This window comes from Vulpes vulpes, chromosome 10, assembly GCF_048418805.1.
Source record: "Vulpes vulpes isolate BD-2025 chromosome 10, VulVul3, whole genome shotgun sequence".
Classification (NCBI taxonomy): domain Eukaryota; kingdom Metazoa; phylum Chordata; class Mammalia; order Carnivora; family Canidae; genus Vulpes; species Vulpes vulpes.
This window is the reverse complement of record NC_132789.1, coordinates 53443770-53456092: the sequence shown is the minus strand read 5'-3', so window position 1 is coordinate 53456092 and position 12323 is coordinate 53443770.

Below are 12323 nucleotides of genomic sequence, written 5' to 3'. Positions count from 1 at the left end.
CTGGCCTTTATTTCTTGAATATGCCAGAAGTTTTTATTTTTAAAAAAGGTTTTATTTTTTTTTTAATCTATTTATTCAGAGAGAGAGGCAGAGACACAGGTAGAGGGAGAAGCGGGCTCCATGTAGGGAGCCCGATGTGGGACTCGATCCCGGGTCTCCAGGATCACGCTGGGTCTCCAGGACACTAAACCACTGTGCCACTGGGGCTGCCCAAAAAGGTTTTATTTATTTGCTCATGAGGGACACAGAGAGGCAGAGGGAGAAGCAGGCTCCATGCAGGAAGCCCGATGCAGGACTGGATCCCGGGACTCCAGGATCACGCTCTGGGCCAAAGGCAGGCGCTAAACCGCTGAGCCACCCAAGGGTCCCCCCTTGTTTATTTTTAAATAACAGCTTTATTGAGATATAATTCACATACTATAAGATTCACCCTTTTAAAATTCACAGGAAGGGCACCTGGGTGGCTCAGTGGGTTAAGCTTCTGCCTTTGACTCAGGTTATGATCCAGAGTCCTGGGATTGAGCCCCGCATCAGATTCCCTGCTCAGCACAGAGTCTGCTGCTCACTTTCCCTCTGCCTCTCCCCCTGCTCATTCTCTCAAAAAAAATCTTTTAAAAAATAAAATTCATATACTATAAATTCAGTGGTTTTAATATATTCATTTAATTGGGCAATCTCAGGGCGCCTGGGTGGCTCAGTCGGTTCAGCATCTGCCTTCAGCTCATGACCCCAGGGTCCTGTGATGGAGCTCTGCATCGGACTCCCTGCTTCAGCAGGGGTCTGCTTCTCCCTCTCCCTCTGCCCTTCTCCTCTGCTCATGCTCTCACTCTCAGATTATTTTTTAAAAAGTTAATTGGGCAGCCATCACCACTAATTTAGAACATTTTCACCCAAAATGAAAACCAAGTACCTGTTAGCAGGTACTCCCCACTCAACTCTTCCCCCAGCCTCAGGCAACCACTAATCTACTTTCTCTATGGACTTGCGATTCTGGGTATTTTAAGTAAATGGAATAATACTGGGGTGCCTGGGTGGTTCAGTAGGCTAAGTGTCTGCCTTGGGCTCAAGACATGTTATCAGGGTCCTGAGTTCAAGCCCCATATTGGGTGTAGAGATTACTTGGAAAAATTAAAAGAAGATTTGTCCATGTTGGTCCAGTGCTTCATTCCCTTTTATGGCCAAATATCCCATTCTGGGTACCACATTTTGTGTATCCGTGAGCTGGTGGACATTTAAGTTGCTTTTTGGTATCAGGAATAATGCTTCTCTGAACGTTTGTGTACAAGTTTCTGTCTGGGCCTGGGTTTTCAGTTTTCTTGGGTATATTCAGTCCTTTGCCCATTTTTTTTTAAATTTTTTTATTTTATTTATTTATGATAGTCACAGAGAGAGAGAGAGAGAGAGGCAGAGACACAGGCAGAGGGAGAAGCAGGCTCCATGCACCGGGAGCCCGACGTGGGATTCGATCCCGGGTCTCCAGGATCGCGCCCTGGGCCAAAGGCAGGCGCCAAACCGCTGCGCCACCCAGGGATCCCGCCAATATGGATTTAAAGAAATATACCGTTTTAATCAGCCAGTACTGATTTAAAGAAATACTTGGTCATAAACAATTATGGTATGAATGGAATCATGTTGGAGACTGTGAGGGGCTCATTTAACCCTATACATTCTCTTTTAAAAAATTTTTTTAAATTTTTATTTATTTATGATAGTCACAGAGAGAGAGAGAGGCAGAGACACAGGCAGAGGGAGAAGCAGGCTCCATGCACCGGGAGCCCGACGTGGGATTCGATCCCGGGTCTCCAGGATCGCGCCCTGGGCCAAAGGCAGGCACCAAACCGCTGCGCCACCCAGGGATCCCTGCCCATTTTTTTTTATAAAGATTTTTTTTTTAATTACTCATGAGAGGGGATCCCTGGGTGGCGCAGCGGTTTGGTGCCTGCCTTTGGCCCAGGGCGCGATCCTGGAGACCCGGGATCGAATCCCACGTCGGGCTCCCGGTGCATGGAGCCTGCTTCTCCCTCTGCCTGTGTCTCTGCCTCTCTCTCTCTCTCTCTCTCTCTCTCTCTCATAAATAAACGAAAATTTAAAAAAAAAAAAAAACAAAAAAAAAATTACTCGAGAGACACAGGGGAGGGTTGCGGGGGGAAGCAGGCTCCATGCAGGGAGCTTGATGCAGGACTCGATCCCAGGTCTCCAGGATCATGCCCTGGGCTGAAGGCGGCGCTAACTGCTGGGCCACCTGGGCTGCCCAAGAGTTCTTTATATATTCTGGATATTACACTCTTATCATGTATGATTTGCAAATACTTGCCCTCATTCTGTGAGTTACCTTCACTTTCTTGCTAATGTCCAGGAAAGCAAAGAAGTTTTCCATTTTGATGAAGTCTAACTTATCTTCTTTTGCTCCTTGTGCTTCTGGTGTCATATCTAACTTTCCATTGCTGAATCCAAGCCTGTGAAGATTTGTTTTCTTATAAGAATATTATGGTTTTAGCTCTTATAATTAAGTCATTGATCCAATTTGAGTTAATTTTTGTAAATGGTGTAAGGGGTCTGAATTCACTTTTTGGCATGTGGCTATCCAGTTTTAATAGCACTGTTTGTTTAAAAGACTGTTGTTTTCCCATTGAATTGACATGGCACCCTTGTTGAAAATCAGTTGACCATATAGATGTATGGAGTGATTTCTGAACTTTTTTTCTTTTTGATACATTATTCAAATACCTGTCTGATCACAGATGATCCAAGAACACTCAAATAATAAACCAAATATAAATAGATGTTAAAGATTGATCTTCAAACATTATCCCAATAGTGCCTTGCTTGTTTATTACCTCACCGACATAAAAATCACATCCACACCTTGGTGGCCACCAAGCCATTCAGCAGAGCTTCCTTAACTATGAGCTGTTTGAAGGACCCAGTTTGACCATTCTTGACTATTTTTTTCAAGCTCTAAATAGCTGTAGGGATCTCACTGGGGGTTGGAAGAACCAGCTGAACCTTGGCATAGTGCCAAAATGTGGCCAATTGGGTCATTAAGGCTTAGAGTAAGTCACTGTAGTTTTATTTTTTTAATTTATTTATTCATGAGAGACAGAGAGAGAGAGAGGCAGGCTCCAGCAGGGAGCCCGATGTGAGACTTGATTACAGGTCTCCAGGATCACACCCTGGGCTGAAGGCGGCGCTAAACCACTGAGCCACCCAGGCTGCCCCGTCACTGTAGTTTTCACTTGCACCAGAACCTTCTCTCCAAGGTTGCAGACAAAACTGGGCCATGGTTCCAGGATAGAAAGTTGATTTCTGGACTTTAAATGCTATTCCATTTGTTTGTATGTCTGTCCTTATGCCAATACTAGACTGTTTGATTACTATAGTTTATTTTATTTTATTTTTAAGATTTTATTTATTTATTCATAGAGATGCAGAGAGAGAGAGAAGCAGACAGAGAAGCAGGCTCCATGCAGAAAGCCTGATGTGGGACTCAATCCAGAGTCTCCAGGATCATGCCCTGGGCTGCAGGCAGCGCTAAACTGCTGTGCCACTGGGGCTGCCCCTGATTGCTATAGTTTATAATAAGTTTTGAACTCAGGAGATGTAAGTCCTCCAACTATGTTCTTTTTCAATATTGTTTTGGTTGTTCAGGTCCTCTTACAATTCCATGTGACTTTTAGGATCAGCTTTTCCATTTCTGCAAAAAAGGATAATGGGATTGCACTGACTCTATAGATTGCTTTGGGAAGTATTGCCATCTTAACAACACGTACAAGGATCTATGTACACAGAATGTCTTTCCATTTATTTAGGTCTTTAATTTCTTTCAACAATGTTTTGTAGTTTTCAGTGTACAAGTCTTTCACCTCAGTTAAATATATTTTCTAGATATTTTTTTGGATGCAATTCCTTTTCAGATTGTTCATTGCTAGTGTATAGACACACAACCCGGTTTTTGTGTGTTGATCTTGTACCTTGCAACTTTGCTGAATTTGTTTACTAACTGTAATATTTTTATATGTGGATCCTTTGGGACTTTATATGGGATCATGTCATCTGTGAATATAGTTTGACTTCTTCCTTTCCAATTGGGATGTCTTGTATTTCTTGCCTATTGCCTTGGATAGGACATCCAAGACAATTTTGAATAAAAGAGTGGACATCCTTGTCTTGTTCCTGATCATTAAGTATGATCAGTAAGTGGCTCAGTTGGTTGGGTATCTGCCTTAGGCTCAGGTCATGATCCCAGGAACCTGGGATTGAGCCTTGCATCAGGCTCCCGGCTCATTTGAGAGCGTGCTTTTCCCTCTCTACACCTCCTACCCTTGTGCTTGCTTTCTTTAGTGTGTTCTCTCTCTCTCTCTCTCTCTCTCGCTCTCTCTCAAATAAAATCTTTAAAAAGTATGATTTTAGCTACAAGTTCAAAAAAATTTTTTTTAATTTTATTTATTCATGAGAGAGAGAGAGAGAGAGGCAGAGACACAGGCAGAGGGAGAAGTGGCTCCATGCAGGGAGCCCGACATGGGACTCGATCTGGGGTCTCCAGGATCATGCCCTGGGCCAAAGGCAGATGCTTAACCACTGAGCCACCCAGGCATCCTAGCTATGTTTTTTGTAGATAATCTTTATCAAAATGGAGGAAGTTCAATTTTTTTAAAGATTTATTTATTTATTTATTTATTTATTCATGATAGAGAGAGGCAGAGACACAGAGGGAGAAGCAGGCCCCATGCCAGGAGCCCGATGTGGGACTCAACCCTAGGACTCCAGGATCATGTCCTGGGCCGAAGGCAGGCACCAAACCGCTGAGCCACCCAGGGATCCCCAAGGAAGTTCAATTTTGTTTCTAGTTTAAGTGTTTTTATCATGAAAGGTTATTGGATTTTGTCAAATGCTTTTTCTGTATTTTGAAGTGATCATATGTTTTTTCTCATGCCATTAACAAGGTGTATTATGTTAATTGATTTTCAGATGTTTAACCAATGTTGCAAACCTGGGATAAATCCCACTTGCCCATGGTGTATAACCTTCACTTTTTGCTTGTGCAGCTCCAAGATCAGCTGTATCTTACAAGTAGCCAATATTAGGGTCTTCTCAGGTCTTCTGGGTATGTACTCAGCCCTGAATATGCATGTGGCCTTTAAATTCCCAGGAATATGTGGGAGTTTCCCCAATCCCCACATTCCCCTGCTTTTCCTTTTCAGTTTGTTTATTGATTTTGGGGGTCTTTGGTCAGCCTCTTTTTAGCCCCAACTGGTAATGGCACCTCAGCAGCTGTGTTGCCTCTGATTGATTGATTTTTGTTTTTTTGTTTTCTTGTTTTTTTGTTTTTCACAAACACCCTTAGGGATAGGGCTGTTTCCAGAGTGAACTATGAGTGAGGTCAAATAAAGACAAGCACTAAGAATGGAGCTTTTCAGCAAGCTGCCAGACAGGTCCCATGGTGATGATTCTTTAGTGATGGGGCTTTGGGGAGCTCGAGACCCATCTTCCCCCTCCGATTGCTGGTTAGGCTGCTGTTTTTCACAGCTAACGTAGTTGAAAGGCTACTGGTTTTCAAAGCCTCCATGGAACTAGGGGAAGAAGATGGGATTAGGGCAAATTAAAAAGCAACAAAGATCACTATTCCGAGAGTCAGCTGCTATTTTTCTTTTAATTTTATCCATTTATCATGAGAGACACACAGAGAGGCAGAGACATAGGCAGAGGGAGAAGCAGGCTCATGCAGGACTTGATCCCAGGACCCCGGGATCATGATCTGAGTCAAAGGCAGATTAGATGCTCAACCACTGAGCCATCCAAGTGCCCCTCAGCTGCTATTCTTGAGTAAGTGCTCCTTGGATTGTTGCAAACCTTAGTTAATTTCAGAGTTCCGGAAAAGCTGATTTTGACAATTTGGATCAGTGTTCTTGTTGCTTTTATGGAGGAGTGGTTTTCTGAAGGTCCTTATCCCACCATTTCCAAAGTGCCGACCCTTCTCAGGGATTTTTACACTTGACATCCTTTCTGCATGGAACCATCTTTGCTCTTCAAAAGGTTCTATTTGGGGAGTTGTCTGGTTGGCCCGGTCAGTAGAGCAGGTGACTCTTGATCTCAGGATCATGAGTTCAAGCCCCACATTGAGTACTGGGCCTACTTAGAGTACAAATTAAAACCATACGGGGGGTGGGGGATCCCTGTATGGCTCAGTGGTTTAGTGCCTGCCTTTGGCCCAGGGCGTAATCCTGGAGTCCCGGGATCGAGTCCCACATCGGGCTCCCTACGTGGAGCTTGCTTCTCCCTCTGCTTGTGTCTCTGTTTCTCTCTCTATGTATCTCCCATGAATAAATAAATAAAATCTTAAAAAAAAAAAAAGAAATAACAGTATTTAAAAAATAATAATAAAATAAGATAAAACCATACAGGGGATCCCTGGGTGGCTCAGCGGTTTGGCACCTGCCTTTGGCCCAGGGCGCGATCCTGGAGTCCCCTGCGTCGGGCTCCTGGCATGAAGCCTGCTCCTCCCTCTGCCTGTGTCTCTGCCTCTCTCTCTCTCTCTCTCTCTATGTCTATCGTGAATAAATAAATAAAATCTTAAAAAAAAACATACAGTTTCTTTTTCTTTCAGGTTTCAGTTTACTGCAGATCTCTGCCACCCTAGAGAGGGCATCTCACACCATCTTACCTCATTTGCCCCTTTACCTCATGATAGCATATTATTTCCTTCACAGCATTTATTAACGATCTATTTATAATGTCTTCTCCAGTCAAGTTTATGCTTCAGGTAAGTCTTTCATTATAAAGATTTTCCAAAGTCTAATACCAGTTATTTTTAATTTCTAATGTTATTAGTCTGCAAGAGTTACATGACTTTATCTAGGTATCAGGGACAAGAGGTTGGATTGATCCCAGGTTTAAGGACTTACTGGGTGAGGAAGTGGTGAAAGGTAAAAGTGGAAAGAGATAAAGACACCATGTGTAGGCATCCAAAATATGACAGGAGTAGTAGTAATGAGAAAGTTACCATGACTCGAGATCTAAAATCTAGGCACAGGTTGGTGAGAACCAAAATTTATAGGTAACTACAGTAAAAGAGGAGTAATGAGTGTTACTGTCTTTTTTATTATTATTATTCATGAGAGACACAGAGAGAGAGAATGAGAGAGACAGGCAGAGGGAGAAGCATGCAGAGAGCCTGACATGGGACTCGATCCCGGGTCTCCAGGATCACGCCCTGGGCACCGCTAAACTGCTGAGCCACCTGGGCTGCCCTGAGTGTTACTGTTTTATAGCATAAGATTCAAAATCTACGGTTTTTAGGATAGAGTAAGAATGGTCCAAAATTGGCCAACACTTGTCTCCCATCCAGAGGAGTGTAGTCGTCCCCCACTTGAGAAGACCGACAAGGAAGAAAACCGTGAGAGAACCAGATTTCTGTTAGAAGGCTATTATGAAGGCAAAGGAAACATTTCCAGAAGAGGTTGAAGAGACAGAGGATTTTTCACATAGGACATGATGAGATTTTAGGAAATAGAGAATGGTGAGATATCAGTTTTATTTTTATTTTTTTGTTTTTTAAAATATTTTATTTATCCATGAGAGAGAGAGAAGCAGAGACATAGGCAGAGGGAGAAGCAGGCTCCCCGCATCACGCCCTGAGCTAAAGTCAGATGCTCAACCACTGAGCCACCCAGGCGTCCCAAGAGAGATCTATTTTAAAAAGATATTGTAGTAACCTATGTCAGGATTAGAATGTGGGTGATGGATTCAATTTGGGAGATTTTTTTTTAAGGTGACTAATGAAAATAAGGACAAAGGCATAGTACGATTAATGCCAATGGTCTCAAAGCAAATGGAGTTGTTGCCAGGGTAAGGTGTTGGAGGGGAGCAGGAGAAAAAAAAAATCTCTCCAGGATGACACAGAATTAGAGCTCCTATTTGACTTCTGCTAAAGCCAGAGTAGAAGCATGGTGTGGGACATGGAGAACTGTCATAGTCTGATTTCAAGAGCTACAGAGATGCCTCTAGAATATTGCCCCCAAGAGATGCATATGCATTTATAATTATTCTGCTACCGAAGTACATGACTGAAAAACCATGCTCATGTGATGCAAACTGGCTGACAGGGTGGAGCCCTAAGTTAGATGCATAAAGGACCAAAACCATGGTGCATGGGGATGGGAATTATCAGTTCCGTTCTCTTCCAGGCTTCACACTCTGCTTTCCAATTACTTGCAATACAAAGAATAGCCACCTATATGCTCCACAGGCAATTCAAGCTCATCCTAAGACTGAACTTTCTAGAAACCTGCCTGTGTTCTCTATTAATTGGAATCACTCCCACTATTCACATGGTTACTTTTCTCTCATCTCCCTAATCCAGTCTACCTAATTCCATCACCTACCAAGTGCCCCTGGAAATCAACTCCTTTTTATGTCCAATACAATTGCCTTTTACTTTTCTTGTGCCAAAGAGCTGGAGGTGGAAAGATGATTAAGATTCTTGCACCGGGGACGCCTGGGTGGCTCAGCGGTTTGACGCCTGCCTTCAGCACAGGGCGTGATCCTGGAGTACCAGGATCGGGTCCCACATCGGGCTCCCTGCATAGAACCTGATGCTTCTCCCTCTGCCTACGTCTCTGCCTCTCTCTCTTTGTGTCCTCATGAATAAATAAGTAAATAAAATATTTTTAAAAAAAGGTCTTTGCACTGTACTCAAAGATCTCACAATCTACTGGGGAAACATATTGAATAAAATGTGGTAAGTAGAACAAGAATTTGTTCAAATATTTGAGTGCCACTCAAGTATTTATGCTAGGCATTATTCTAAGTGTTAGAAACACAATAGTTAAGCAACATAGTTTTTTTTTTAATGTCATTTATTCGTGAGAGACACAGAAGCAGAGACATAGGCAGAGGGAGAAGCAGGCTCTCCGCGGGGAGCCTGATACAGGGCTGGATCCTAGGACCCCAGGATCACGACCTGAGCCTAAGGCATATGCTCAACCACTGAGCCATCCAGGTGCCCCAACAACACAGTTTCTACTCTCATGTTTATTATATTTTAGTGGGGAAGGCAGATAATGAATATGTAAAAACATTGTTAGTATTAAGTGAGTAAAGAAAGAGAAGTGTTGCTACTTTAGAGAAGTTTTTTTGGTTTAAGTAAACTCTACCCACAATATGGAGCTTGAACTCACAACCTGGAGGTCAAGAGTCAAATGCTCTACAGACTAAGCAGGCCAGGCACCCCAAGTGTTGCCACTTTAGAAAGCAGGCTCAGGAGATCCCTGGGTGGTGCAGCGGCTTAGTGCCTGCCTTCAGCTCAGGGCACGATCCTGGAGACCTGGGATCGAGTTCCAACATCGGGCTCCCTGCATGGAGCCTGTGTCTCTGCCTCTCTCTCTCTCTCTCTGTGTGTGTATGTGTGTTTCTCGTGAATAAATAAATAAAACCTTAAAAAAAAAAAAAAGCAGGCTCAGAAAAGTCCTCCCAGTGTGTGTATGTATGTAGAGGTGAGATTTTGAGCAGAAACTTGAAATGAGAGAAGAAGCCACGCTAAGACTTAAGAGCGTTTTCTCTCAACTCACAAGGGCCTGAGGCAAGAACAGCAAGGTCACAGTGCCAGGAGTTGAGTGAGGGAGATAGTAGGAGATAAGAAGTCAAATTGATAAAGCCAATGAGATAAGCAGAGGTCAGATATTCCTGGGCCATAACAAGGAATTGAGATTTTATTCTGAATGTGGTAGGAAACCAGTGGAAGGTTGAAGATACAGGAGAAAGGATGATGTTGAGAGATTCCCTTCAAAGGGATGGGATAGGATTTGGAGCCAATTGTAAAAAGGCTTATTCTTCTTTCAATACTGCTGCATGATTCCCTCCAGCCACCAGCCTAATCGTCTCCTCCCCTTTATTTATTTATTTTTTTCTAATTTAAGTAATCTCTTCACCCAACGTGGGACTTGAATTTACAACCCGAAGATCAAGAGCTGCATCTTCTGTTGACTGAGCCAGCCAGGCGCCCCTGTTTTTTTGTTTTTTTTTTTTTTAAGTTTAAGTTATCTGGCAGCCCCGGTGGCTCAGCAGTGGCTCAGCAGTTTAACACCGCCTTCAGCCCAGGGTGTGATCCTGGAGACCCGAGATCGAGTCCCATATCAGGCTCCCTCCATGGAGCCTGCTTCTCCCTCTGCGTGTGTCTCTGCCTCTCTCTGTGACTCTCATGAATAAATAAAATCTTAAAAAAATAAAATAGTGTAATCTCTGCACTCAACGTGGGACTCAAATTCATGATCTCCCAAATCAAGAGCCACCACCTTCTTCAACTGAGCCAGCTGGGCACTCTTCTCTCGTTTTTAAAGTCATACTTCTTAATTTTTTAAATTTTTTTATTTATGATAGTCACAGAGAGAGAGAGAGAAAGAGGCAGAGACACAGGCAGAGGGAGAAGCAGGCTCCATGCACCGGTAGCCCGACGTGGGATTCGATCCCGGGTCTCCAGGATCGCGCCCTGGGCCAAAGGCAGGCGCGAAACCGCTGCGCCACCCAGGGATCCCTAAAGTCATACTTCTTGAAAGAATTGCTTACATATGCTGTATTTTTTTTTTTAAGATTTTATTTATTCATGAGAGACAGAGGGAGAGAGGCAGAGACACAGGCAGAGGGAGAAGCAGGCTCCATGCAGGGAGCCCGATGTGGGACTCAATACCGGGTCTCCAGGATCACACCCTGGGTGGAAGGCGGTGCTAAACCGCTGAGCCACCCGGGCTGCCCCACATATACTATATCTTTTCTAAAAAACTTCCCTTTCTGGGGGTACCTGGTGGCTCAGTCAGGTAAGGAAGCATCTGCCTTCCTCACAAGTCATGATCTCAGGGTCCTGGGATCCAGCCCCACATCCAGCTCTCCGCTCAGTGGCGTTTGCTTCTCCCTTTCTGACACCACCACTCCTGCGCTATCATAAATCTTTTAAAAAGATAAAACTTCCCATTCGATTTTAAGTTTTTGCCCAGTCCCCTTAAGTTTTGCCACTCCCCTTGCCAATATTACCAAAGACTTTTGAGTTACTAAATCCAAGAATCACTTTTTAGTCCTCATTTTAACTAGCCTTCACAGGAGCATTAGACCATGACCTCATTGTGTGCTGGCTTTCTTCCTGTCACTCAATTCCTCTGACAGTTTTCCTCTACCTGGCCTTAAATGTTCACATTCCTCAAGCCTTGGACCTAGAACAGAAGTTCTGGTCCACAACACCCTATGCTGATTGGGCCCATGCGTCAAGAATACTTGTTAAGTTGTTAAATGTTTGGAAAAAATCAAAAGCATAACATTTCATGAGAGGTGAATCCCATTATCGCAAGTTTTTTTTTTTTTCTCCAGGATCGCAAGTTTTATTGGAACACAGCCACACACATTTACTATTGCCCAGGGATGCTCCCACGCTGCAGCAGCAAAGCTGAGTGGTCGCGACGGGCTCCATATCCCGCAAAGCCTATTTACTTGGTACGTTTTACAAGAAAAGAAAAGTTTGCTTTATGCTCTCTCGCGGGGTTCCATTCATCCGAGTGACCTTAATCATCACCGTTTGTACACTACCGATTCCCAAAGTAGCATCTCCTGTGCAAGACCTTCTATAAGGAAGCCAGACATGCACGCCCAGCGGCCTGTCATTCGAAGGGATCGAGTGAGGAATCTGGGATCCTTGACACACCTCCCTTTCCCTAACCGCCCCCCCACCATCTATCACCAAAGCCTTCAAAACAAAGTCCAAGTCCAGCACTCGTTTCCACCCCTACTGCCTCCCACCCTGGCCCACAGCAGCCGCGCCCGGTTCCGAAACGAGTCTTTTCAAAATGTAAACAGAGGGCAGCCCGAGTGGCTCAGTGGTTGAACGTCTGCCTTCGGCCCAGGGCAATCTTGGAGTCCCGGATCGAGTCCCGCGTCGGGCTCCCAGAGTGGAGCCTGCTTCTCCCTCTGCCTGTGTCTCTGCCTCTCTGTGTGTGTGTGTGTCTCTCATGAATACATAATAAAAAATAATAAATAAAAAATAAATAAAGGGGCAGCCCTGGTGGCGCAGCGGTTTAGCGCCGCCTGCTGCCTGGGACCTGATCCTGGAGACCCAGAATCGAGTCCCACACAGGCTCCCTGCATGGAGCCTGCTTCTCCCTCTGCCTGTGTCTCTGCCTCTCTCTCTCTGTGTCTCTCATGAATAAATAAATAAAATCTCTTAAAATAAATAAACTCTTTTTAAAAATGCAAATCGAGCAGGTCGCCCCGCGCTGGCCTCGGGCGCAGCCGCTCGCGGACCCCTCCGGAGCTCCCACGCCCCCCTCGCGGTCGCAGAAGCGACG